This window comes from Corapipo altera, unplaced genomic scaffold (assembly GCF_003945725.1).
Source record: "Corapipo altera isolate COAL_440 unplaced genomic scaffold, ASM394572v1 44, whole genome shotgun sequence".
Taxonomy (NCBI): domain Eukaryota; kingdom Metazoa; phylum Chordata; class Aves; order Passeriformes; family Pipridae; genus Corapipo; species Corapipo altera.
Window position 1 is genome coordinate 111,731 of NW_020884880.1, and position 22,839 is coordinate 134,569.

At 39.3% G+C, this 22,839-nt stretch overlaps 1 protein-coding gene across 1 annotated transcript in view; it reads left to right on the top strand.

The window, feature by feature from the left end:
- Positions 1-46: 46 nt before the first annotated feature.
- The window catches only part of ADAM22 (ADAM metallopeptidase domain 22), a 128,538-nt gene continuing 105,745 nt past the window's right edge, over positions 47-22,839 (top strand). The window contains exons 1-2 of the mRNA XM_027639445.1: positions 47-193; positions 16,263-16,339. The gene's annotated coding sequence lies outside the window, so the exon portion shown is untranslated. The remainder of the gene's footprint in view (positions 194-16,262; positions 16,340-22,839) is intronic.

Here is a 22,839-nt window from a genome sequence, read left to right on the forward strand (position 1 = left end):
GCGCAGCCGGGTGACGGTCCCTGTCCCCTGCCCAGGAGGCTCCGGGCCAGCGACAGCGGGGCGGCGGGGCGAGAGCCGCTTCGCGGAGCGGGAGAGCATCAGGCCCCTGCGGCTGGTCTCCGGCGAGGGCGGCGGCGGGGCGCGGTGGCCGGCGCTGAGCACACGGGTGCGGAGCGAGGCGGCGCGGACACAGGTGAGCGCCGGGCGGGGAAGCCGCAGGGGGAGGGGGGCCCGGGCATGGCCGGGGGAGCGGGGGGAGAGGGGCCCGCGGCAGGGGCGGCCGTGCGGAGGAGCCTCGCCGCACCCCTCCGCAAGGGTGTTTGTACCGCTGAAAGATAACGCTCAGTGCACTGCGATGCTCGGCGAGACGCGCGGCTCGATTTCCCGCAGGAGCGCTGGGAATGCCAGTCCTTCCGCAGCGGCGCCCGAATTAGTTAAGATGGTCCCCGTGCCTGGCAGTGCCCTCCCCCGGCCGTCAGCGGGGGCCCGGGCGGGCACAGCCCGCTGCCTGCGGCGGCCGGGGGCCCCGAAATGAAAGTTGCGGTGCCTTTGCGACAGCGGGGCTTAAAACGCTGCGGCTTAATTTCGGCTTTTGGCTGAAGCGTGAGGCAGGGTGGGTTTGAGTTCCGTGGGCTCGGATGTGATTTTAAAAATAGAAATTGGAAATCGGAGGGGAATTGCTTGAAATATAACATGTGAACATAACATAGCAATTTAACGTACATATTGCTTGCTATCCACACCGGAGTATGTTTTCAAATTCTATAGAGTCGTAGAATCGTTCAGGTTGGGAAGGAACTAAGATCATCGAGTCCAACCATTAACCTAGCAATGTTTATGTTATAAAACATATTCGTGTTGTATGAAGACCAATCCCTTTAACTTTTAACAAATAACCACCCCAATTTGTATTAAAATACAGTGATTTTCATCTTGACCACTACTGATCATATTTGAGGTGGTACATGGCTGTTTCATCTAAAGATAAAAAAAATTGAGTCCTTGCTGTTATTGAAGAACATAAAATTTGTGCATTTGAAGCAACTGCTGACATCCAAGATGAGTTGCAGGCCTCAATTTCTTCCTTTTCCAATTGACTGCTTTGTGTTTAAGTAACAAGTGAAAAAATTGTCTTCTATTTCTTTTTTATAATCCATAAAGTATAAGCACTGACAGCTTATATTCTTTCTGTATAGTTAAATAATAAGCAGGCTCTTCATAGCGTATTTATTATCCTCTGAATGTGACTTATTCTATGTAAAGATTTTTCAGATGTGAAGACCGTATTTACAGTACAATAAAATAGGATTCTTAAAGGTCCATAATGCTTTGCTTAAAAAAAAAAAAAGAAAAAAAATCCTCTAGGCATTTCAGGATTCTTTGAAGGTCCCTGAACAGTCACAAGTTGAAACACTTTGTGACATGTCTGTTTAAAACAGTAATGGTTGCATTTCGCTCTAGTATTACGATTAAAATACTGGTCTTACAGAAGAAGCTGCTATTTAATGGGGTTTAGTTTTCTGAATGTCTCAGCTTTTGTTCACCACATCTTATGCTCATAAAAAGTTTTCAAGTCATTCTCACCTAATTCAGTTGTTGGTATGAATATTACTCCAAGCAGAAAAAAAAAGTAACACAGATGGTTTAAAAAGGGTTAAATGCATTTATTTCACAGCAACCCCCCCACTAAACCAATGTAAATGTGTAGAAGCTCTGATGGAAATGTGTAAAGCTCTTTGTGCAACTGCAACTTTTCTTCCTGATGAAGAAGTTTCCCCTCTGATGCTTAAAATATCTCCAACCTCTCCCGTGGTATCTGATGGTTGTTACTCACTGAAGGATATGGTACCTGGCAGTGCATTGGAGAAAGAAAATTGCAGAGCAGGCCAAACTGAGTGGAGCAGTACTGATTTTCTGTGATTCTGGCACAGGGCATGGTTACATCCTAATTGCAAGATATTGCATCCCTTGCCCAGAGATCTGAGTCAGCTCGGTGGTAATGGACCAGCAGTGTGGCTGACTTTGCTTAAATGAAGTTTTGTAGAAGCTGCATTTAGGAAGGTACTTTTGTATTGTTGGTGTTAACTGTTGCAGTTGAGTAATTTAATATCCTGACTCCTAAAGTCTAGCATCCCATAAAAACCCCAACACTCTTACCTCTGCCAGGATGCTTATCAAAGTTATGGACTGACTTCATGAAGTTAACTTTTATGGTTGCTTTTGTGTGTGTGATGAAAGTCGCATAAAGTATAAAGATGCTGGATTCTGCTCTTACATGAAGAGACACTCATGCCTGCCCTGAAGAGTTAACAGCCCAAGATCAGTGGCATATGAAGGGTAGGGGAACAGAGGGTCCTTCTCCATCCATAACATTTCCATATGTATTAGTTTATTTTATGATTAAATACATTCTGTCTCCATGCCCTATTCTATTCATTGCTAGTAGTCTTTGAATAGCTATATATGAGAGTTAGAAAAAATGGTCTGGAATAGATTTCAAACCAAAGCTAAGGGCCTTCTGGATTAGTTTAGGGAGGATGCTTCTTGGAGGAGGTTGAAGCATTCAGGAAGAATCTTCAATGAGTGAAGGACAAACAACCATGTCTAGAAAAATAGAGATACCTGAATGGGAGGGTGCAGTCAGAGGACTAGACAACAAGGCTGTAGTTGAATTAATGTAAAACAATCTAATTGTGTTTTGAGTTGGATAAAGATAAAAGGAGAGAGAGAGATAAACTAAAGAGAGGGAAGTTGCATTAAACCGGATTGGATTCCTTTAATTCCTGTATGAAAGCTTTAGCTGCAGAAAGGGCAGAAGTTGTATAAGAAGGGTACAAGCCTGAGTTTGGAATTCCACAAAGGGAAATAAAGATGATCATGCAGGGGAACACAGAAGCAAAGCGGGGCCTTAGCAAATCAGGAGTTTTAGAACAGGCTTAAGATGGAGTTGAGCCAGAGGAGTGTAATACGATAAAAGGAGATGAAAGCAGCTAATTAAAGGCAGAAGTTACTAGGAAGTGATGGATTGCAGATTTCTAGACATGTATGGTTTGTTTATATCATTTGTTGAGGATTTTCTCTAGCAACATCCTTTGTTTTGTTTGGTTTGGGGTTTTTGGGCCATTGCCATAACTGTTGAGTGACTTCTCAACATGCATGCTTTACTATTAATTAGTAAAGAAAGTAATCTGTGTACTCATCCTAGAAGCCCAGAATGTAACTACTTAAGAAAAATTAATGTGCTTACAGTAATAGTTGTCAAACATTACTGGACTTCAGAACATAGCACAAGGCAAATGTTGTAGGCTATTACATGTTCATGTTATTAATGTTTGAACGTACAGTATATAGTGGATATAGGAGAATTCATGTGACTTCGGGTTTCTGCTTTTAATTCCATTGTGGAATAGAGTCACTACCAGTATCTGTGACACTCCTATGTTTCAATTTCTCTGTTCCCCAAAGGGGGCCTGTTAGCAACTGCACAGTACTTAATCTAAGGAGTAATCAAGATAAGATATATCTAAAAATATGCTAATATTATGTAATTATTAATACAATCCAGGATCTTAGCAATGGACACTTAATTTACGGTTGCATAAATAAGCCTATTAGAAGATGAAAGTCCTCTATGTCAGGGGTATTCAGTGCGGGCTGAGCTAAGATTTTTGTGTTTAAAAGAAAGAAAGATCCTACTGTGGACATTTATAAGGAACCTTTTAACTCTGTGTCTTGCGCTGTATTTTGGTATTGTAAAAAGCACATGGAAAAACACAAGTTTCTTAATATTCTGCTTTAGTCAATACTATGCAGATGTGTTTTTCGTTAAAATGTGACTGAGCTGCGTCTGGAGACAGAAGTGTATGTTGTTTGTAGTTTTCTGTGGCTCAGATGTTCTCGTTGGGAAGATGAGGTCCATTTTCCAGCTGATGATTAGAGTACCAGACCACTACATGCCTTCACCTAACAGATGCCTTCCCTGAACCCTCGGTATAACTTGAAAGTGATCTTGCTCTCAGCTGGAGATTGCCACTCAACACCACCAGTGAAGGGTCCCAGTTCTCCTTAAGGCCAGCACTTCATGGTCATGCTAGTAGGTCTGCACACACAGTCTGAGAGACAACATTGTTCCTCTTGTGGCTTTTATTACATTATCCATTTTTGATATATCTAGGTGTTGATATGGAAATATGTAGATTTATAATGATTTTCAGCGGGAACAAGGTTCTGACCTGCTGTGGACACAGATTCCCTCATCTCTGCTGTTGTGAATGCCTTGCACAAACATAGCAATTTCAGTTTGTCAGGCTGTTTTTCACTTGCTCATTGCCAGTTGTCATGAAGGTACGCTGGATTCCTTCCTAGAGAGTAAAAGGGCTGACCTGGTTGTAGAGAGCCTGGTGTGAACGGGCTCCAGGACTGAGCTGAGACAGAAGTACATGTTGTTTGTAGTCCAGAGTGAGTCAGTAGTTCTCAGCAAAGAATTTATTTGCCTTCCGCAGCCTGCATTTCTGATTTGTTTGTGACCAAATGATAGAATTGCAGACACCAATTTGGAAGCATGGCTTGCAGATTTCTTAAATGACTTCTTATTGATAATAATAATTGCAGTGAAACTTTGCTCTGTCATGCTGAGTTTGCATAGCTCTGCTTACACTTAGAGTTGAAATCTTCATTAGTTATTCAGGTGTTGCCTAGTCTTTGCTATTGGATTCTCTGACTGTTGGCCTCTCGCTCTGGTCTTCAACAGAATATCCCTATTCTTTATAGTTGCTTCTGAAACTGCTGACTTTGTTTAAAACACTCTTGCTTTCTGTTCTGATACTTTCAGCTTCTGTTGGTATTGTAAGTTACTGTGTTGGGTAGCTCAAACAACTAGTAATTTTTTGGTTAAAATATGAGTGCTGACTGTTAAGTGGTTTATAAAACATCTCTAGAGTTTGGGACTGATGGATGGTGAAGTTGAAAAGAGAAGTGTCATGAGAAATTGCCCAATTTTAAAAATTATTTTCTGTTCACTTAATCTAAAGACTGTGGTCTCTTGGAGAAACTTGGGCACAATTTTTGGTCATCCTATCACAGAACCAAAGGGCAGAAGGCTAAACTGGGCTATAGTGAGTAATAACATGCTTTTGGTTTGTTGCTGAATTTGGTCTTCTTCCTTCCTTGTTGCCTCTTCTTCCTCTTCCCTTAAAGTTTATAAGACATTAGGCAAAGTGTGTGAGATACTTTCCTGCATGTTCACTGTGTGCAGTTCTGCAATATTTGCAGAACTAGCAAATATTTGCAGAACTAGCAGAACTTTGCTACCAACCTAGCAATACTTTATGAATATGTAAATGATGGTTAAAATACCCATACTTTTGATGCAGGTCTTGCCTTCCTGAAAGCCACACTTTGCTATAGGTTATTGAATGATGCAAGGGCATTTAGAGTGCCCTTTGATTTCTCAAATGTAAGAGAGACTTTCAGATACACCTTTTTATAAAATATTCATAGTGTGTTTTGGTATTTTATAAGCAAAGAATATTTCAAATTCCTAATTTATCCTTCTTTGCAAGCTCAGTGAAAGTCTTTCCCTGCTTGATAATGAGATTTGTTATGACAGTAAATGTATAAGTCCAAAGAAATCATCCATCATAAAACCTCAGGTAGCTGCTGCTTCAGAGTTCATGTTGCAGAAACATTGTATCAGGACTCAGATTTTGAGGGGTGGTAAAAAGACATAGGTATATTTGAAAATCCTAGTTTGGGTAAAAGGACTGCATGGAAAATCTTTGTTTTGTGTTATCTTCTCTAGCTTGTCCCATAGCAGTGTTGAAAAGAGATTAAGTTATGGCTTAATCGCATAAAACAGGCTTATATACAGTCAAGAAGGATCTTAAAGGCTCAGATGTAACAATTCATATAGAAAGTATTTTCCCAACATTTGCTTGTTGCCATGATTAGTGTAGTAACTGAAAAGTCTGATAGAGAAGTCCCTTCTAGCTCTGGTAATCAACGTGTCTGTATTCACTCTGCTCTGTGTTGGTGCCCGTGAGTGCAGGATCAAACAGAATATTCTTTCTGCCACTGTTTCACGGAGTATACATGTTCTGGGACCTCTGCAGTGGCTAATCAGCTATATCAACTATAAAACATTCATGATGTAGAAGCATGTTGCATTACAAGGAGCGTCATGATAAACTTTGCTGAGATTTAGCCAAATTATGGATGAACTACATGTGACGTTAACATGCACTCTGAAATGTTTTCCACAAGATCATTATGGACATATGTGTACACAATCATCGTAGATCTGGTATTATATTATCCTTCTGGTAGTTCAGGTCCCTTTTGTAGTTTTCCCAATAATCATACCACTCTTTAAGTGACTCAAAACTAACAACTTTTTTTTTAGGGCTCTGCTTGTGAAAACATTATCGCATTTATCCTGTCAAACACTGCTTAAAGGTCAATTGAACTGTATAAAACCTTCAAAGGCCTGATAAGGCTAAGCTCTGTAATTTGTGAGTCCTTGTGGCTAGTGCTGTCTCAGTGCTTTCCCCTCCCAAATCAGCTCTGCTGAGTTTTGTGGTCCTTCCACTTAGTGCAGTCAGCTTGAGAGGATGGGGATTCTTTGTCTTCCACTCCTGTAGGTTTGAGACGAAGTTGCTTCTCCCGCGTAGACTGCCCTTCTGCTTCATGGGAAGTAGTTCACTGGTCTGTTGTCAGATGATTTGGTTGCCAGGCCAGGTCCGTGTGTATTCTCTCAGTCTGGATAACTGTGGATATGGAGGGTAAAGTCCAGTACTATTAGAGGATCAAGCTTACCAGTCTTGGACACAGGATTGTGGTGTCTTCCTACACAATATCTCTTTCTCATTCATCTGCTGATATGGTGCGGTGTTTTTGTCCCTAGATAATATTTTTTCAGTATCGTGTTTTCTAGAAATAGCGTATTGTTGGTTTCTTGCATGTTAATCAAAACTGCTCTATTTAACATCTCCACAAATCGCTGTAATTTCCAACCTGTCTCCCTTTTCTCTAGTTTTGACTTACATAATTTATTTTAAACCAAGTCAAATTTGCTATGATTGTCTGTGGAAAACTTTGAGACAAGAAAGCCTTCATAGCCCTTCTAGCTATCTTCTTTTCTTTGGCTTGCCAGTGGCCTCCTGGATACTGTATGGATACCCTGTTCTGCAGAGATGTCTTTTGGTGCACATATAGGATCACAAAGGCCTGTCAGATGAAATTTTGCTCCTAATAGCTGCAGATACCCCCGATAGCACTGCTCTGAAGCAACTGCAATAGTTGCATTAATCTGAGGAGGATAAATCATTGCTGCAGGGATGAACTGTGCAGTGGCAGCTGTGCTGAGCCACAGCCAAGCATGGATGTGGGACAACATCTTTCTCCTCAGATGGAGGTATGTTCAATGCAGATGAGAGCTTTGCACACAGAAGATTACATCTGTGCAAGGTTTTAATACTTTGATGGGAGGACTGTGTGAGGGAAGGCTCATGTTTTTTTTCCCAGAAACTTTATTGTTGAGCATTGAGCAGCAAAGGTGGCTGAAGTGCTGCATGGGAGTGCTGAGCACATGGACAGAATATGTTCTACCAAGCTGTGGCATGCACTCCCATGATGGGGGTTTGCTGATTGGGTAAGTTCAAGTGGAAAGCCTGTGTCATATGAATTAAAGACACGATCGATTATGTAGAAATCAAAGAAAGTGGGAAATGACATAGAGCTGTTTAACTGTTGAGTCATTAAGAGTGCAGCTTGAAAATTGGATTCAGTTAAAATAAGTTAAAGAAGCATGGCATTGCTGCTGGGCATTTGCCATCCTACAGTGAAATTTGATGATTCAGCTGGTAATTTGACCAGCTCTGATTTGTCTACCTATACTAAATTTTATTGTACAGTATCTTTCCTTTTTTAATGAAATGAGTGTTGCCAGACCAGAAAACTGTAGCACGTGGCAATGCTTTAGAAAACACATATTCCAGAATGAAGTAATAATACAAGGTTTAGAAAAACGTAAATGCCTTTTAATGGAAGTGTGATGTATAGGAGTATGGAGGCTACAGCCCTGACTCAAAAATTGCCCAGGAGAATAGTAGTATGTAGGAATACACTCTGTTCCAGAAATGTCTCTTTTGAGTATTTCAACCCCTGAAACTCTGTGGGAATAAAAAAAATCCATCATCTGTTTCAGAAAATATATACAATGAAAATGTTGATTTGTTTTGATCTCCTTGTCTGTATCAAGAGGAAAAGGAGTTTTGAAGTTTGCTTTTCTTGCACTTTTCAACTTTAAGCAGGACTTTGATACTTAAATGTAGAGGGTGAGTCATATTTAAAAAGTATTATCTGTGGAATTGATTGAGCAATATATTGGCATGCCTAACAGTCTGCAAGTTTTGTCAAGCTCTTCTTAGCCTGTAATGCTGACAAGATGTTACTAAACATTCTACTGGTGCCCAGAGCTGTTCATGGGAGAAATTAACCGTGTTGGGAGGCTTTAGGTGTCAAAGAGTAATGTAGGTGTCAATTTGTAATGTAAAGGTGGCATAATGAAGGGGTTCCTTCATTTGTGAAGCCTACAAGAGATGCTGAAAAGGGACTCTTAAAATGTTATTGATTCCTTTCAGAGCTTGGAAAACATGCAGCTAAAAATGACCTCAAGGCACCATCTGGTTTGGCGAAGGAAGTGCGTTCACTCCTCCTGACTCTTAGATCCATTGAGTTTTCCTTCTTGCCTAGATGGGGTCCTTGAGACAATAGCCCTTTCTGCAGATAGATGACATAGTGGTCCAGATGGGTCTGTGCTGCCTATGGTGTGTGCATTGCTGCCCTTGTTTTGTGTTCTCTCGCCCTGCAGATGGGTGGTGTGTTGGTTGTTTGCCTCTCACGCTGCAGCTGTGCACAACTAGTGGCTCGTTTGGGTTCCGCTGACTCGATACTGCCAGACATCCTTGGGAGAGGAATATTTCACTGAGGAAAGGTTGTCCTTGTTCAAGTCCTTTCCATCTGATCTCATGTTTCTTCACAAGGAAGTAGTTTCCCCATCTGATTGCACTGTCAGGTCCTGGGCTCTTGAGTGAGATAGACGGAACACATTGCACTACTGCGGTTGTAGGTAGAATTCTTTTTCTTGTTAGATCTGACCCTCTGAAAGCCACAGTTGCTGTGGAGGGCAATGGAAAGTGTGGTGTTCCTGGGGCGCAGGATGAGTATCTGTTTATGCCCTTTCTTGGTTTTGCAAGTGTGATCTCCAACAGTTATCAAAGTTTTTGTAAGAATTATGGCAGGAAAAGATTCTGAACTTTGTAAGTTTCCATTCATGATTTTTGTTTCTTTTCTGTTCATGACCCTGTACTTGATTAATCACACTTATAACAACCTATTTGGTCATAACTTTCCCTATTCATTAGTATTTGATGAAGAACCTTATTGAGTGCATTGCCCCCGTAGTGATATTTTTAAGACCTCTTGCAAATTAGTTGTATGTAACCTTTTATACATGAATGTTTGCTGCTTCCCTTCCAGAAAAGGGGGAAAAAAATAAATACAACTTCCCAAAAATTCTTGCAGTTCTTTCTTTCACAGTGATATGAAGACTTGCAGCAATTAGTTTCTTAGGAAATCAAAAGTTATAAACAAAATTTTAGAATCAAATTAACGTCATTCTCTGTATTTAAAAGCACGAGTGTAAGATCTGGTGCCACAGGGCTTTTCTGGTGCTGGAGACAAGTGTTAAATTGCCTCTTGGGAAGCAGCATCTTGCCCATTGTTACTTAAATTTGTCCTATTAGGTCTGTGGGATCAAATGATAGCTCATGCTAAATTTGCTATCAGTGACAGGCCAATAGTTTTCCTGTCTTCATTGTTCCATCATTTAACCTCGTGTGAATTTTTGAGAAAGATGAAGTGGAAGTGAGGAAGTAGAGCAAGAAAAGAAGTTTTCAGGGGGAAATGAGAATTATTTTTTCTTACTCAATTTGTTGTAACTGTTCAAAGATGCTCATAGTTTTGGAGTGCTGGGTGGAGGTCTGGGACGAGATGTGTGAGCAGATACAGCCATGTCTCGTAGCTCAGCAGGACCTGAGAAGGATCTGTGCTGCTGCCCAGGCACTGACTCTGCAGCAGTGACACCTGCAATACATTGCATTAGTTTGTGCTTGGGACTATTTTTCCTGGTGCTGTTCCCCCCCTACTATATTGAGCAAATTCGAACAGCCTTTGCTTTCAAACACACAAATAAACAAAAGAGTTTTTTTGGTTTTTTGCTTTGGTTGTTTTTTTTTTTTTCCTGTTGATAAGACTAATTACTGGCATTTTAGAAGTACAAGTAGTTCTTGCTTCTGTCTTAGAGTTCATTGATATTATGATATTTATATGGAGAAAAGCTATTTTAGGTCATATTTACGACCACAGTGAACTGGCCCTTGGCACTACACTCCAGCTGATGGTGTTTAGGTCTCCCTCTGCTCCACCCTTGCTTGGCATGGAGAAGAGATGTGATCCAGGATTAAAAAACAAACATGGACCTATTAAAATATTTTCTTATTTCTAGCTTTTTCTCAGAATAAATAACTTGTTTACTAAATGTGCCCCAAAGAGGCAGCTGTAAAAGCCTTTTGTAAAAACCATGATTCTTTTCTGCGTTTTTTTCATTAAATAAACTGCCCCCCACCAAATGCCCCATAGGTATTTAGATTTATGCAATGGATAAAAAGAGAGAGTTTGCATGAAGAATGAAAAATAGTGGTGATTAATACACCGAGTGCCTATAAATATTGTGAGAATGCCAGGGAAAGTAAAAAAAGAGATTTTGTAGTTGTTTAATATGCTATGATATGCGGATCCAGTTCAGTGACACTGAACTTTTGATTAAAATTAGATATTTGCAAATGGCAATAGAGAAGGCCTGGAAATCATGTTGCAGCTGTATTTTATTGTGCATTTTTAAAAGAAGATTCTTTCACTTTGGATATTTATTTTTAGTATTAGACCTAGGCTTATTTCTGAATTTTGTCTCTGAGCAAAGTCTTAATTTTTTTTTTCTTCCCAGTGCAAGTAAAAAAGTCAGTTTTTGAAAAAATTTCTTACTTTACTTACAGCAACAGTGTACTCCATAACTCTGGATTTATTACAACAAAAATGAGGCTGAAAATTGTCCTTTTATAGTGTGTACCTGTGCCAATTTGCACTGTGTTCCTCTACTCTAGTATAAATTTAGGTGTAATGATTATTTTCAAACCAGCAGTTAATTCTTTTTAGGTAAATCTACATAAACTTTTTAGTATATTTGTCATTTAATTTCATTAATATATTTATTTTGATTTCCTATTGGCTTATCTGTGTCCTTACTGAACTTAAGAAACAATTATTTCATGCACATTTAAAGGATTGTTAGCAAGGTGAAGTTTCTGTTCTGTGAAATAGAGAGGGGGGAATTAAATTAATATCTAAGAAATCTATTATTTTCTAAATGTGACTAAATCACCAAATGCCTGCTATAAAACCTCATTGTTCTTGCAAACTCTAAAGCATAGTTTTTAAGTTCTCTCTTCCTGTATCATCCTGTATTATTTTATCTCTTGATTCTCTTGGTGCTTTTCTTTCAAGTCTACAAGTTTGATCAGAATCTTTTAATTAGAAACCACAATGCTATAAATAGTAGTAAATATAAGATTCTTTACATCAAAGGGCAAGCATATAAATAGGATTTTCTCCTCAATTTTTTTTTACAAAAGACTTTGTTCTTTTTTGATGGAAATTGTTATCTCTTCCAGCAAAACTTATTAAAAAGCATCTAAGTGCTTTCTTAAGGATACTTCTAAAGGAAGAAACATGTTACGAGGAATTGCACATTGCATTATGATATGTTTTTAATTATTTTTCCTTATTTTATGAGGAAAGATATTAGTCATCATGCTACTGTGCTGTTTTCAGCACTCAACTAATTATACACAATGTGAGGAAAATGTCTAAATTTTTCCTTTCAAAATTCTTGTTAGTTTGATTATTTGTGTTTCACTGGTGATTAAGGTATTTGACCTATTTGAAATGAAAATCTTCCAAACACATTTAAAGTTACCTCCAGTGCAGTGCAATGATGTTGATCTGCAGTGATGTATGTTGGTTGTAGTTTGATGTACATGTATTCCCTTTGCAGATGCTCATTCTTCAGGACCAGTTTCTGGAGAAAGCTGAACCCCAGCCAGAGTACTGAAAGGACATCATTATTCAGTTGTGTTTCTTTGTAATAATAAGTAGTCATATTTGGTACTGATTGCCCATCTCCTCTGTTACTGCAGTGATTGATCCCTGAGGCATGGACCAGGTGATTTAAAATAATTGGAATCACATTGCTCTTGGTTTGGCGGCAGGGTTTGCATACCACTTTTGTTTTTCTAGAATTCAAGCTTTTAATCTTTGTTTTAGATAAAATACCATTGTGCTTAGTGAACTGAAATAATCCTTTCCACTCCATTTACTTTTGATTCCTTTCAGACATTAACTGAGATGCTTAAACTTCACAATATTTAACAGAAGTTAGCTCTCTCGTAGTTGCATTGGATGCATGGGATGCTTAGTATTTCCTTCTGGAGCGGCTTACAGGGTAATATAATTTATGCACCACTAGAAATTGCATCTGAAAGTACTGGAGCTAATTTCAGAGTTATTGATGTTTTCCTTCTTCAGATGTGTGACATTAAAGTTTAAGAACTTTTTGATTGTGTTGGAGACATGTCGTTGCGCTCTTCCATTAAGTTGTTAGCTTCTCCTTTCCTGGCTCTTGTTCATGCTCTGCATTGAGTACATCTCTTCTGGTCTCCAAGAACTCCGCTTTTATGACTCAGTTGTCAGCCGTTGATGTGTCAAGCTGATAGTTGTTGGAAAAGCCTCAAATTTTCCAAGAGAATTCCTTGGTTTGAGAACTGAAGGACATAATTGATTGTCTTGCTTCAGTGATTTAGAGAGACCTTTGCAGTTGTCTTTCTTGTTACTTCTGTTTGAATGAGGTGGTATAGATGGAAAAGTACTTATTTCCTTCCTTTGGCTTCTATTATTGGCATATGTCTATGAATGTAAGCATTCTTTGCAGCTGGCCAGTTTACCTATTCACTGAGCAGGCAGGTAACTGTGCTTAAAAATAATGTAGAGCCAAGACTTTTTAAAATCCATTTCTTTATTTTGTGGTTCTTAACAATTTTTCTAAATATCTGGTTATCTTAAAAAATATACTGACCGGAACTCTTAAGGGATAGGTTTTTTTTATGCTGAATGAGATTTTTTGTCTGCCATTGAAAGTGGGAATCTCTCTTTCTCCTCAGTCTCTCTTGGGTGTGCCCTCTGGCTTCTTTGTGTTGCATCTACCTCATGGTTTCTTTGGATCAGCTTATTTGTCTGACGAAAATTGGACCCACTCCATGTGATGATTAATTTTCTGATGCTGATCAGACTTTCTGGCTAGTCACATGAGCTGACAAGGGAGAGTAGGTGGGAACACATGGCCAGGATGGGGCAAAACTGCTCATTTTTGGCAGCAACCCACAGTGTGCAGTGTGACAGTGCTTTACAAACACATATCAGGGCTGAAGGAAGGGCTGCAGTTCCTGGAAAGGGCTGAGTTTGTCAGGCTATCCAAAATGTTTTGGTATCTCAGTAGGCTTGAAATACCCTTGGGATACACTTGATTGCATTTGAGCTTAAAAGTAATGGTAAGCTTTCTGGGTTTGTATCATGAGTCTTGGGAGATGGTTACATCTGTGTAATTTTCCATATTAATTTCTTAAGAGGTATTTTCTCCCTTAAATCCACATCAGTACTTTCTGTCAGGGAGTAACTGGTCCAGGGTCACCTTAGAAATACATTAGCCTTTTAATTGTTTATATTAGAGACATGTTCAAGAGCAGAAATCTCCTGGACCAAATCAATATGGTGCAATATACCTAGTGGTTAAAAACCAAACCCAAACAATCTAGTAATTTTTGCTTTTATGGTCTATGAGGAGAATACATTTTAATGACAGATGTTAGTTTTAGTATATGTACATCTAGAAATCCATGTTAGGCTTTTTCTGTTTTTACTGACTAATTGTCTTTTGGTACCAGCATATGGTTGTATAGAAGACTTGGTTATACTGTGTAAAGAAATCTGAATGATGACATATACTGTTAACAAACAAAAAAGTGCTGTAGAATGTTCTTTGCATTTAATAATGTAATGATGATAAGCAAACAACTGGACTGCCATTACTCGTTGATCAGAAGGAGGTTGTTGCAGTGCAGGTAGGTAAATGAAGGTTAGTTAAGGTTAGCAAATGTGCTGCAGTGGAACAAGGGAATGAGAAAACTACCATTGGCTCCTTTTATGTTACTTGATACTTGGCCTGTCACATCCTGTTTATGAGCAGCAGCTTAAGAATTCACATCTAGCAAGAGAAGATGAAATTTTAAAATCATTCAAAGCAGACTCTAAAACCTGAGAGGTAAAAAAGAAACAACAATGGTAATTTGATAATTTGTTGATGGTTATTTTTACTGTATTTGTGGTTGCATAGCTGCTGCAGGCCAGAAATAGCTAAATGATGGTCCTACATGTGGGTGCCGTATGTGCTGTGGGTGTCTGTACATTCTGTGGTGTCTTTCATTGCCAGCTGGCTGTGTCTTTTTTATGTTTGTTGACTTGCTTTTTTATTATTTTTAAAATCCTTTTTGGATAGAAAGTAGGCTTTTAGTATTGATGGTAATTATTCACTGAAATTGTTTGCCCAGGTAAGCTAAATTATATGTTATATTCAGTTAGTTGGTCAAAGACTATTCAACTGTGCAAAAAAGAAGGTCTTAAATCATTCAGAAATTATAAGAAGCACTTAGCAAAGACCTATGGCCTGTGTTAGGTGTAATGGGGATAGCTGAAAGGATATCTGACACTGAATTATATCTACAGAGGCACTTTCTAAGAAGCTTTCCAGTTTTACTGCGTCCTTCTGAAGTGTAATGTAAATGTGTGGATTTTCTTGTCATGCAATTTTGCATGCATGTCCACTGCAGTGACACAGCCAGGCATTTTCATAGATGGCCCTGAGCCTGAGGGTCCTCTGCTAAGAGAAGCTGTCCTGACATTTGTTTATTTTTTTAAAGCATTCATCATGTTTGTGGAAATATATTCATGGTTGTTGTCTTTTTTATTTATTAATACTCATGCTTATATACGTAGACATAAAAAGAAAATTTTGCTGTAGGGCAACTAAAAAACGTAATAATCAAAAAACTCATGGTTCCTTCGACTTTGTTTCTTTGATGCTGTTCCTTTCCAAGGAAACTGGTATTCTCAGCTCTTCTGGATTTAATGCCTATCAAAAGCCTGCCAGTAGTTTTAGAGAGTGAATTTGATGATTCACATTATCCCATCCTGTCCTATGTTTCCTAGAGTTTTCAATAAATCATTTGTACAGTTTTACTATCCTGTATTGTATTTATTTGGAGAAGTATAGTTGAGAGTTGTAAGTGGTTCCTCAGTGTTTCCTCTTAGGTCCTCTGTCTACATGCTTCAAATCTTAATGTGCAGATTTCAATGGAAAGAAAATGAGAACGAAGTTGATACTCCTCCAAAGTGTCTGCAAGTAGCTTTTCTTATTAATTAGCTACGTAACATGGCTGTTCTGTTTCTTGAGAGTTTTCAGGTCTAGAAACAAGTGTTGTGTTTCTATTGGATAGCTGAGTATTTTCTTCCACTACTATTAGAGTAAAACACTCTTTCTGGCAGATCATGAGTTACGAAGTATTCCCATGTTTGTCCTCTATAGGACTGTGAAAGGAATTAATTTGGGGAAAATATATGGCAAAGAAAGGAAGAAAAGAAAGAAAGAAAGAAAGATGTTTCTACCACCCATTTTTCTTTGGTTTTAGTGACTGCTCAGGGGGCTGGAGTTTTGGAAGCCTTTTAGAGGAGATAGGTTACAGGGTGGCGAGTCAGAGCTTTACAGAAAATGCAACTAATCATATTTTAGCCCACTGCTATTATCTCACTATATGGTCCTAAATGAGAGTCTGTCTGAATGAAGTTTCTGTCAGGTAATGTTGGTGAGAATTGTGACTGACCAAACCAGTAACATCTCAGCTGTTCTCCACCGGTCAATGTCCAGAGTCAGATTAAGAAACATCTATATACTTAGTATATGTATATTTTGTTTCTGCATTCACCAGTACAATATGTTTTGTTGTGGCTGAATAATAATTCCAGTCTTTTCCATATTGCAGTCTACCCACATTGCTCGAGCCAGCTTCCAGGTTGATGCTTTTGGATCATCTTTCATCCTAGATGTGACACTAAACCAGTAAGTAATGACTGTCTTACTCTGCATTTGTTCAAGACCTGGTGCCAGTGAAATGTAATTTTTCAGTGGAGGTTTTAGAGGCTATGTTATGACACAAATGCTATTTTAGGTAGTGACTTGATCTATAGTAGTATATTTTAAGTTCTTCTGTTATTTTGTCGAGTACCATTGTAGGCTTTGATATTCACATTTTTGATACTTAGTAGCTATTGCAGTGTAACTAGCATTTTAGTATTATAATTTCATTTCACAGAGTCACAGAATCACAGGATGGGTCAGGTTGGAAGGGATAACAGTGAATTATCTGGTCCAACCTTCCTGCTCAAACTGGGTCATCCTAGAGTTCATGGCACAGAATTGTATCCAGATGGTTCTTGAATATCTCCAATGAAGGAGACTCCACAATCTCTCTGGACAATCTATTCCAGTGCTCAGTCACCTGCAGAGTAAAGAAGTTCTTCCTTATATTCAGGTGCAACTTCCTGTGCATCAGTTTCTACCCTTTGCCTCTTGTCCTTCTCCCTTGTCTTTGTCTCTTTGTGTCTTGGCACCACTGAGAAGAGCCTGACTCCATCCTCTTGACACCCTCCCTTCAGGTACTTATAGACATTGGTGAGGTCCTGTCTCAGGCATCTCTGCTCAAGACTGAATAGGTCCAACTCCCTCAGCCTTTCCTGATAAGAGAGATGCTGCTGTCCCTTAATAATCTTTGTTGTCCTGTGTTGGACTTGCTTGAGGAGCTCCATATTTCTCTTATACCGAGGAGCCCAGAACTAGACACAGAACTCCAGGTGTGGCCTTGCCTTCTTTCAGTTTACCATAAAAGCAAATTTCTCATACAGAGCCTCCCTGGATATTAAAAGGTGGATTTGCTGAAAACTGGTGGCTGTGAGCATTTTAATAACCAAGTGTAAACCAGACCAGCATTTAAAATGTATTTTTTATTATCATTCCTGTGAAAAAAATCTATTTCATTCAGGAGGTTGTATATATTTTTCTTCTTTTGCAGTTCTTACTCTCCATAGTATATTCTGTGTGTATATTTTAAGAGACCTGAGAAAAAAACAACTATTTTTTTTTTTTGAGAAGTGGTTTGCAAATTTAGACCACACTGACTTTATAGTTGAAGAGTTGTTGAATTCTTGTAAGCAGCAAGGTTCAAGATTTTGGTTATTCTCTGGAAAAAACATCAGCTTAGTATTTCTAACTGAACCTCTGCTAATATCTAAAGCATGCTGAAGCAGGCCCCTGTGGTAAAATTAGCTCTTATGTGTAGTATGCATTTGAAAAATGGTAAAGGAGGTATGGGGGACAGAGTGGGGAGAAATAATTTGAAATACATAGATTATCAGAAAGGAGAGACTCTCTCTGCTTTTGTCCGTCTTCTTTCTTGCAGTTTCCATGTTGTTTAAAGGTTGGTGTATATGACTTGTACATATGAATATATCTGAGCATCATCTGCACTTAAAATATCGGTGGTGGTCAGTCACAGTGAAAATGTTTATTCTTCCATGTGCTTCCCCAATTTATGGAGGAAATAAAGTTCAAAATTAAAATGAGAGTAGCAAACAAAGAGCTTAAAAAAGCCAGAAAGTAAAATATGCCCACCTCCTAATGATTGTCCTCAAATAGTTTTTCTTTTTTTTTGTGGCTTTCCGTGTGGGCGTTATTTTCTCTATTCTCTTCAAATCCATCTTTTTATCTGACAGGTTCTCTGTTTCCTTTGCTGCATTTGCCTGTGCTATCTCCTTTATCCCCCTGTTGTGTACTCTTTTGTATTTTCAATTCTGTCGTGTTTGTGTATTTTCCATCTCTGTTCTTACTCAGTTCTCCAGCGTCACACATTTCTTTCTCTTATCTTTACATCAGGAATAGTTGTCCACTTTTCCATCACCACAGGTAGCACACAAAATTCTTGTTTTACTTGCAACCTTTTCCTTGGCAACCTTCTGTACACTGACAGTTCAGACTGGCAGAATTGTTCAGCATCTCCTACTTGTCTCTCTTCCCCCATTGCCTGATACCCTCTGTTTTATCTCTTCACTTCACCAAAGGACATGCTACTATTAAGCACAGCATTGCTAACCAGTCAAAGCAAGTCCTGCCCTACTCTGCACTGGTGTGGCCTCACCTTGAATATTTGTGCACAATATAAAAAAGACATTAAGCTATTAGAGAGTGTCCAAAGGAGAGCCACAAGGAAGGTGAAGGATCTGGAAGAGAAGCCTTCCGAGGAGTGGCTGAGATCGCTTGGTCTGTTGAGCCTGGAGGACACTGAGGGAAACCTCATTTCAGTCTACACCTTCCTCGTGAGGGGAAGTGGAGGGGCAGGCACTGATCTGTAATCTGTGGTGACCTGTGACAGGAGTTGAGGAAATGGCATGAAGCTGAGTTAGGGGAGGTTTGGGTTGGATTTTTCACCCAGTGGGTGGTTGGACACTGGAACAGGCTCTCCAGGGAAGTGGTCTCAGCACCAAGCCTGACAGAGTTCAAGACGCGTTTGAACAATGCTCTCAGGGACATGGTGTCACTCTAGGGGTGTCCTGTGGTGTCCTCTAGGGCCAGGAGTTGAACTCAGTGATCCCAATGAGTACCTTCCAACTCAGAATATTGTATGATTCTCTTGAATCTGGGTGTTAGTTGAAGCAACTTTCTTTTGCTAGTCCCTTTCTCTGCCAACTCTTACAAGAGTGGCCTGCAACCAAAGGCTGATTTCTACAGTGAAACAAGCTGGGAAATGAGGTGGACAGGGAAAATAAAAAGAAGCAGAGCTTACACTGACATTTGAGACATCAAGAAAACTGAGGCCTGGGACAGGAGTGTTCTGCAAGTTCTGGATGCAAGTGAGAGGAAGGAAACAAAAAATTTTCCAACTGGCATTAAACTGTAGCAGTTTTAATTTAACACTGAAATCTGCGTGCTTTCTCACTGCGTGCTCACTTTGGACTCAACCAGTTGTGAATGTGCATTTGTTCACATTAAATGCAGATGTCAAACACACTGAAACATAATGTGGAATGATAATAAAAAATAATAATAAGTATAGTGTAGTTTCCTTTTTTTTTTTTTTTTGCAATGATGGTGGTATTTTCTCCTCATAAGTCACCATTCGTTCTTTCTTCCCTTTCTCCCCAGAGTTGCCATAGTGTCTCTACAATGAGTTTTTTTTTAAGATACAATGTTTCTTTTTAGCTTTTCTTGCCTGGTCAACTGGCTGAAGCGTTTACAAAGAAGCTTTCAGATCAAATCAGCTGTATTTTTAAAGGGTTCAATCCCTTAGGCAGAGGTTAGGGACACATTAGTTGCGTTGGTGTGTTTATGAATCTGTTACCTCAATATCCTTATGTGTTCAGGGCTGCATCTAATGGAGCTGTTTTCTCTGGCTATTCCTTGTTAGTGCTGCCTCCAGCACCAGCAGAGCCGGGACCGGCTGGCCAAGCAGTGCAGGCAGGTGCTGCTCGCAGCCTTCCCACTCTCACATGTGTCCAGTGCTGGCCATTGACCCAGACCTGTGCAGGAGTCACAAAGCAATGAAGTGTGCTTCCTCATTTTTTTTTTTTTTTAATTCCTTCCCCTTGAAATTTTTAGTACTGTCATGTCATCCATGGCTCAGCAAATGGCTATTTCTTTCTTCATGCAGAGTATTTCTTCTTAAATGTATTTCTTCTTAAATTACACTCTTATCTGTGCTTGTCTGGAGAGTGGATGGGCTCTGGGTGATCACCCCAGGTTTGCTTTGTGATAGGTAAGAAAGATGCAACATCAGTCTTCATATAAGGGCTGTGATGTCTCCTATCATGGAGACAAGCAGAGAGTGTTTCTTAAGTGTGAGTTTGAAATGTGGTCACTTCTGAGGTGCAGTGTAGACACCAGGTGCTCTGGTGAGGAGATGCTTGGCCTTCAGAAAGCTACCTGAAGCATCTGGCTCACCTGCATGTACTCTGACTTCTCATGTTGTAACAAAAAAAGCCCTCCCTGATCATGTCTTTTTTTTTTTTTTTTTTTTTTTTTTGTGAGAGTGAACACATTGATAGCCTGGGATCCTCAGATTTGTGGTGATGAGGAAGTACTCTGAAGAGTCACAAGCATAAATAAGGATTTCAAGTTTATATTCAGTGCTTCAGAACTGCTCTGTCCTTCCTGGTGATGCTCAGTCACTAGTATGGAGCATAATCAAAACCTGCTCTCTCTTCTTGTAACACAAATTTAATTCCTCTGGTCCATGTTTTAGTGGAAAGTAATCTATAAAGAAGTAGTAGGCTGGGCAAGATGTGGTCAGAAACTGCCACTTTAGGAAGCTCACACGTCTTCTCTTCCCATTGAATAGCTGACTGTGTCCCAAAGGAGTACCAACACTGTGTATGAATTAATGGCCGTGGTGATCAACTACATTCAGGAGACTGAAAAACTAAACATCAGGCAAATTTTAAAATCTCTGCAATCATTCTATTCTCTATGTGGAAAATAAACACTCTTTTCTCTTAGTTTATCAAAAGATAGACAAAACAAAAAAAGCTTATTCAGAAAATATTGATAGATCTTTTGTATGTATCAGTCTTAATTTAAATTATTTCTGGTTAGTAATACTGGAAGGTTCCTGGAACTCCAGCAGTTGAATTATTTTGTCTCACCACTGAATGTTTTTTACAGCTTCTGCTGAGAGACATACAGACATTCCTCATGTTCTGTGGGGAATGTTTATTAGGAATGTCTTTTAACTAGTTTTGCAAACCTTACAGAATCAGATTGTAAACTTCATCTAAAAACCCTGAAAACAGAAGCAGAATAAAAGGCAGCCTGACAGACAAGTGCCAGCATTTTCATGAGGCAAACTGCTGAAACCTTGCCTGTAATTTCTCTTGGCAAATGGTCTCCAACACTAATATCAATGTGTCATGTAAGCTGTAAATGAAAAACATATTCCTAAATTTGCTCTAAATTGTAAACATTTGGCTGCGTGGAATTCAAAAGGATTAATGGTGGTTTAAAAAATGCAGTTACACTGTTTTGTGACTATTGTAGTTTTTGGTGAGTCTTTCGCCTGTGCTGTCCCTGTGAGTCTTGCGCTCCTCCTGCCCATGGGATGGGCGTGCTGCTGAGGGATTCCATGTGGTGTGATGTGGGATGACCTGCTGGGTTGTGCTGCTGGATGTGAGGGGACTTGTCTGCCTTTCCTGCTCTAAAAGTACTCTGTGCTTTACGATCTCTGGTGCTTTTGTGGTGGTGCCTGGTAACTGTTTGGGTAACTGCATGTGCTCAGTGATGGTCAGATCTGACTTGAGGAGGAGCGGCACTTCCTTTGATCTGTTTTCCATCTCCCTAAAGTCCAACTCGTCCTTTCTTAGTTACTTTAATGAATATCTTGGCTGCACACAGTCCAAATTTTTCCCACTGGTGGCTGGGATTTATTGGGATCAAGGGAATTCAAGCTCTGTTCGCTTTTCTTGTTCACACTGTGTGCATGCCAGTTGAGAAGCCCCACTTGGGTACAATCACATTTTAGTAATTGATTCTTACTTAAAATAATGGCCTTTTTTACCATATGAGAGTGCTCTGAAAAGTTAATTGTAATATTTATTATCAATTTACATGTAGCGCAATATAGACTGGTTTCAAGTTTTCTGACTGAGATCCTGAATCGTGTTCTGCACTTTCTTTGAATCATTTGTTGAATAGTGTTTATCATGTGCTCTGTGATCAGAACCCCAGCTGACCCAACAGGATTGTTCTTTCACAGCCGTGTTTTGCAAAGTCATTCTTTCCCTATCCCAGTCTGTGATGGAAAAACTAATTTGGTCATAATTGCAAACAAGTCTTGGGAAACACTTTCTCATTTATATTGTTGCTTAATTTCGGAGGTTGATTTTGTTCTCTGGGAGGCAATTATTCCATTTGTTGCTAATGTGTATTGTACAAACTGGTTTTGAATGACTTACAGTTTTTTACGCTTAATGAGAAATGCTAATTCTGCAGAGATTTCTGACAACTAGTTCTGTTTGGGCTCAAAGACAAAGGAAGGTAAGGCAAAAATTTAAGGTTTTACTAGTGTATCACTAAATATTCCGAGACTGGGGAGAATGCCTTGGATTATGCAGTTAGAGCTGTGTAGCATCATCGTTAAGGGTTCCTGCCTTTTGCGGTTTGTTGGGGGTTTCTTTTTTTTTCATTTTTGTGATGAAGAAGTATGGGAATGAAGAATTTGTCAAAATATAAATTGTTTGAATAGATAATTGCCCTAATTGCTAAATGTTTGAACCATAGTTTCAGTTTGAAAAAGCTCTGCAGCATTGAGTTTTCTTCCCACCTTGGTATATATAGCATATCAGCCTTCTTTTTGTTATATTCAAAAGGTCGGTCTCCTGGATCTTTGATAAAATGCATCTTTTAAGGCCTTTAATAATTTCTGTTCCTCTTCGATGACCTCCCCAATATCAGTATCCTTGCTGAATTGTACATTCACTACTGCATTTTGACAGTGTCATGTATAAACTTAGCGCAGG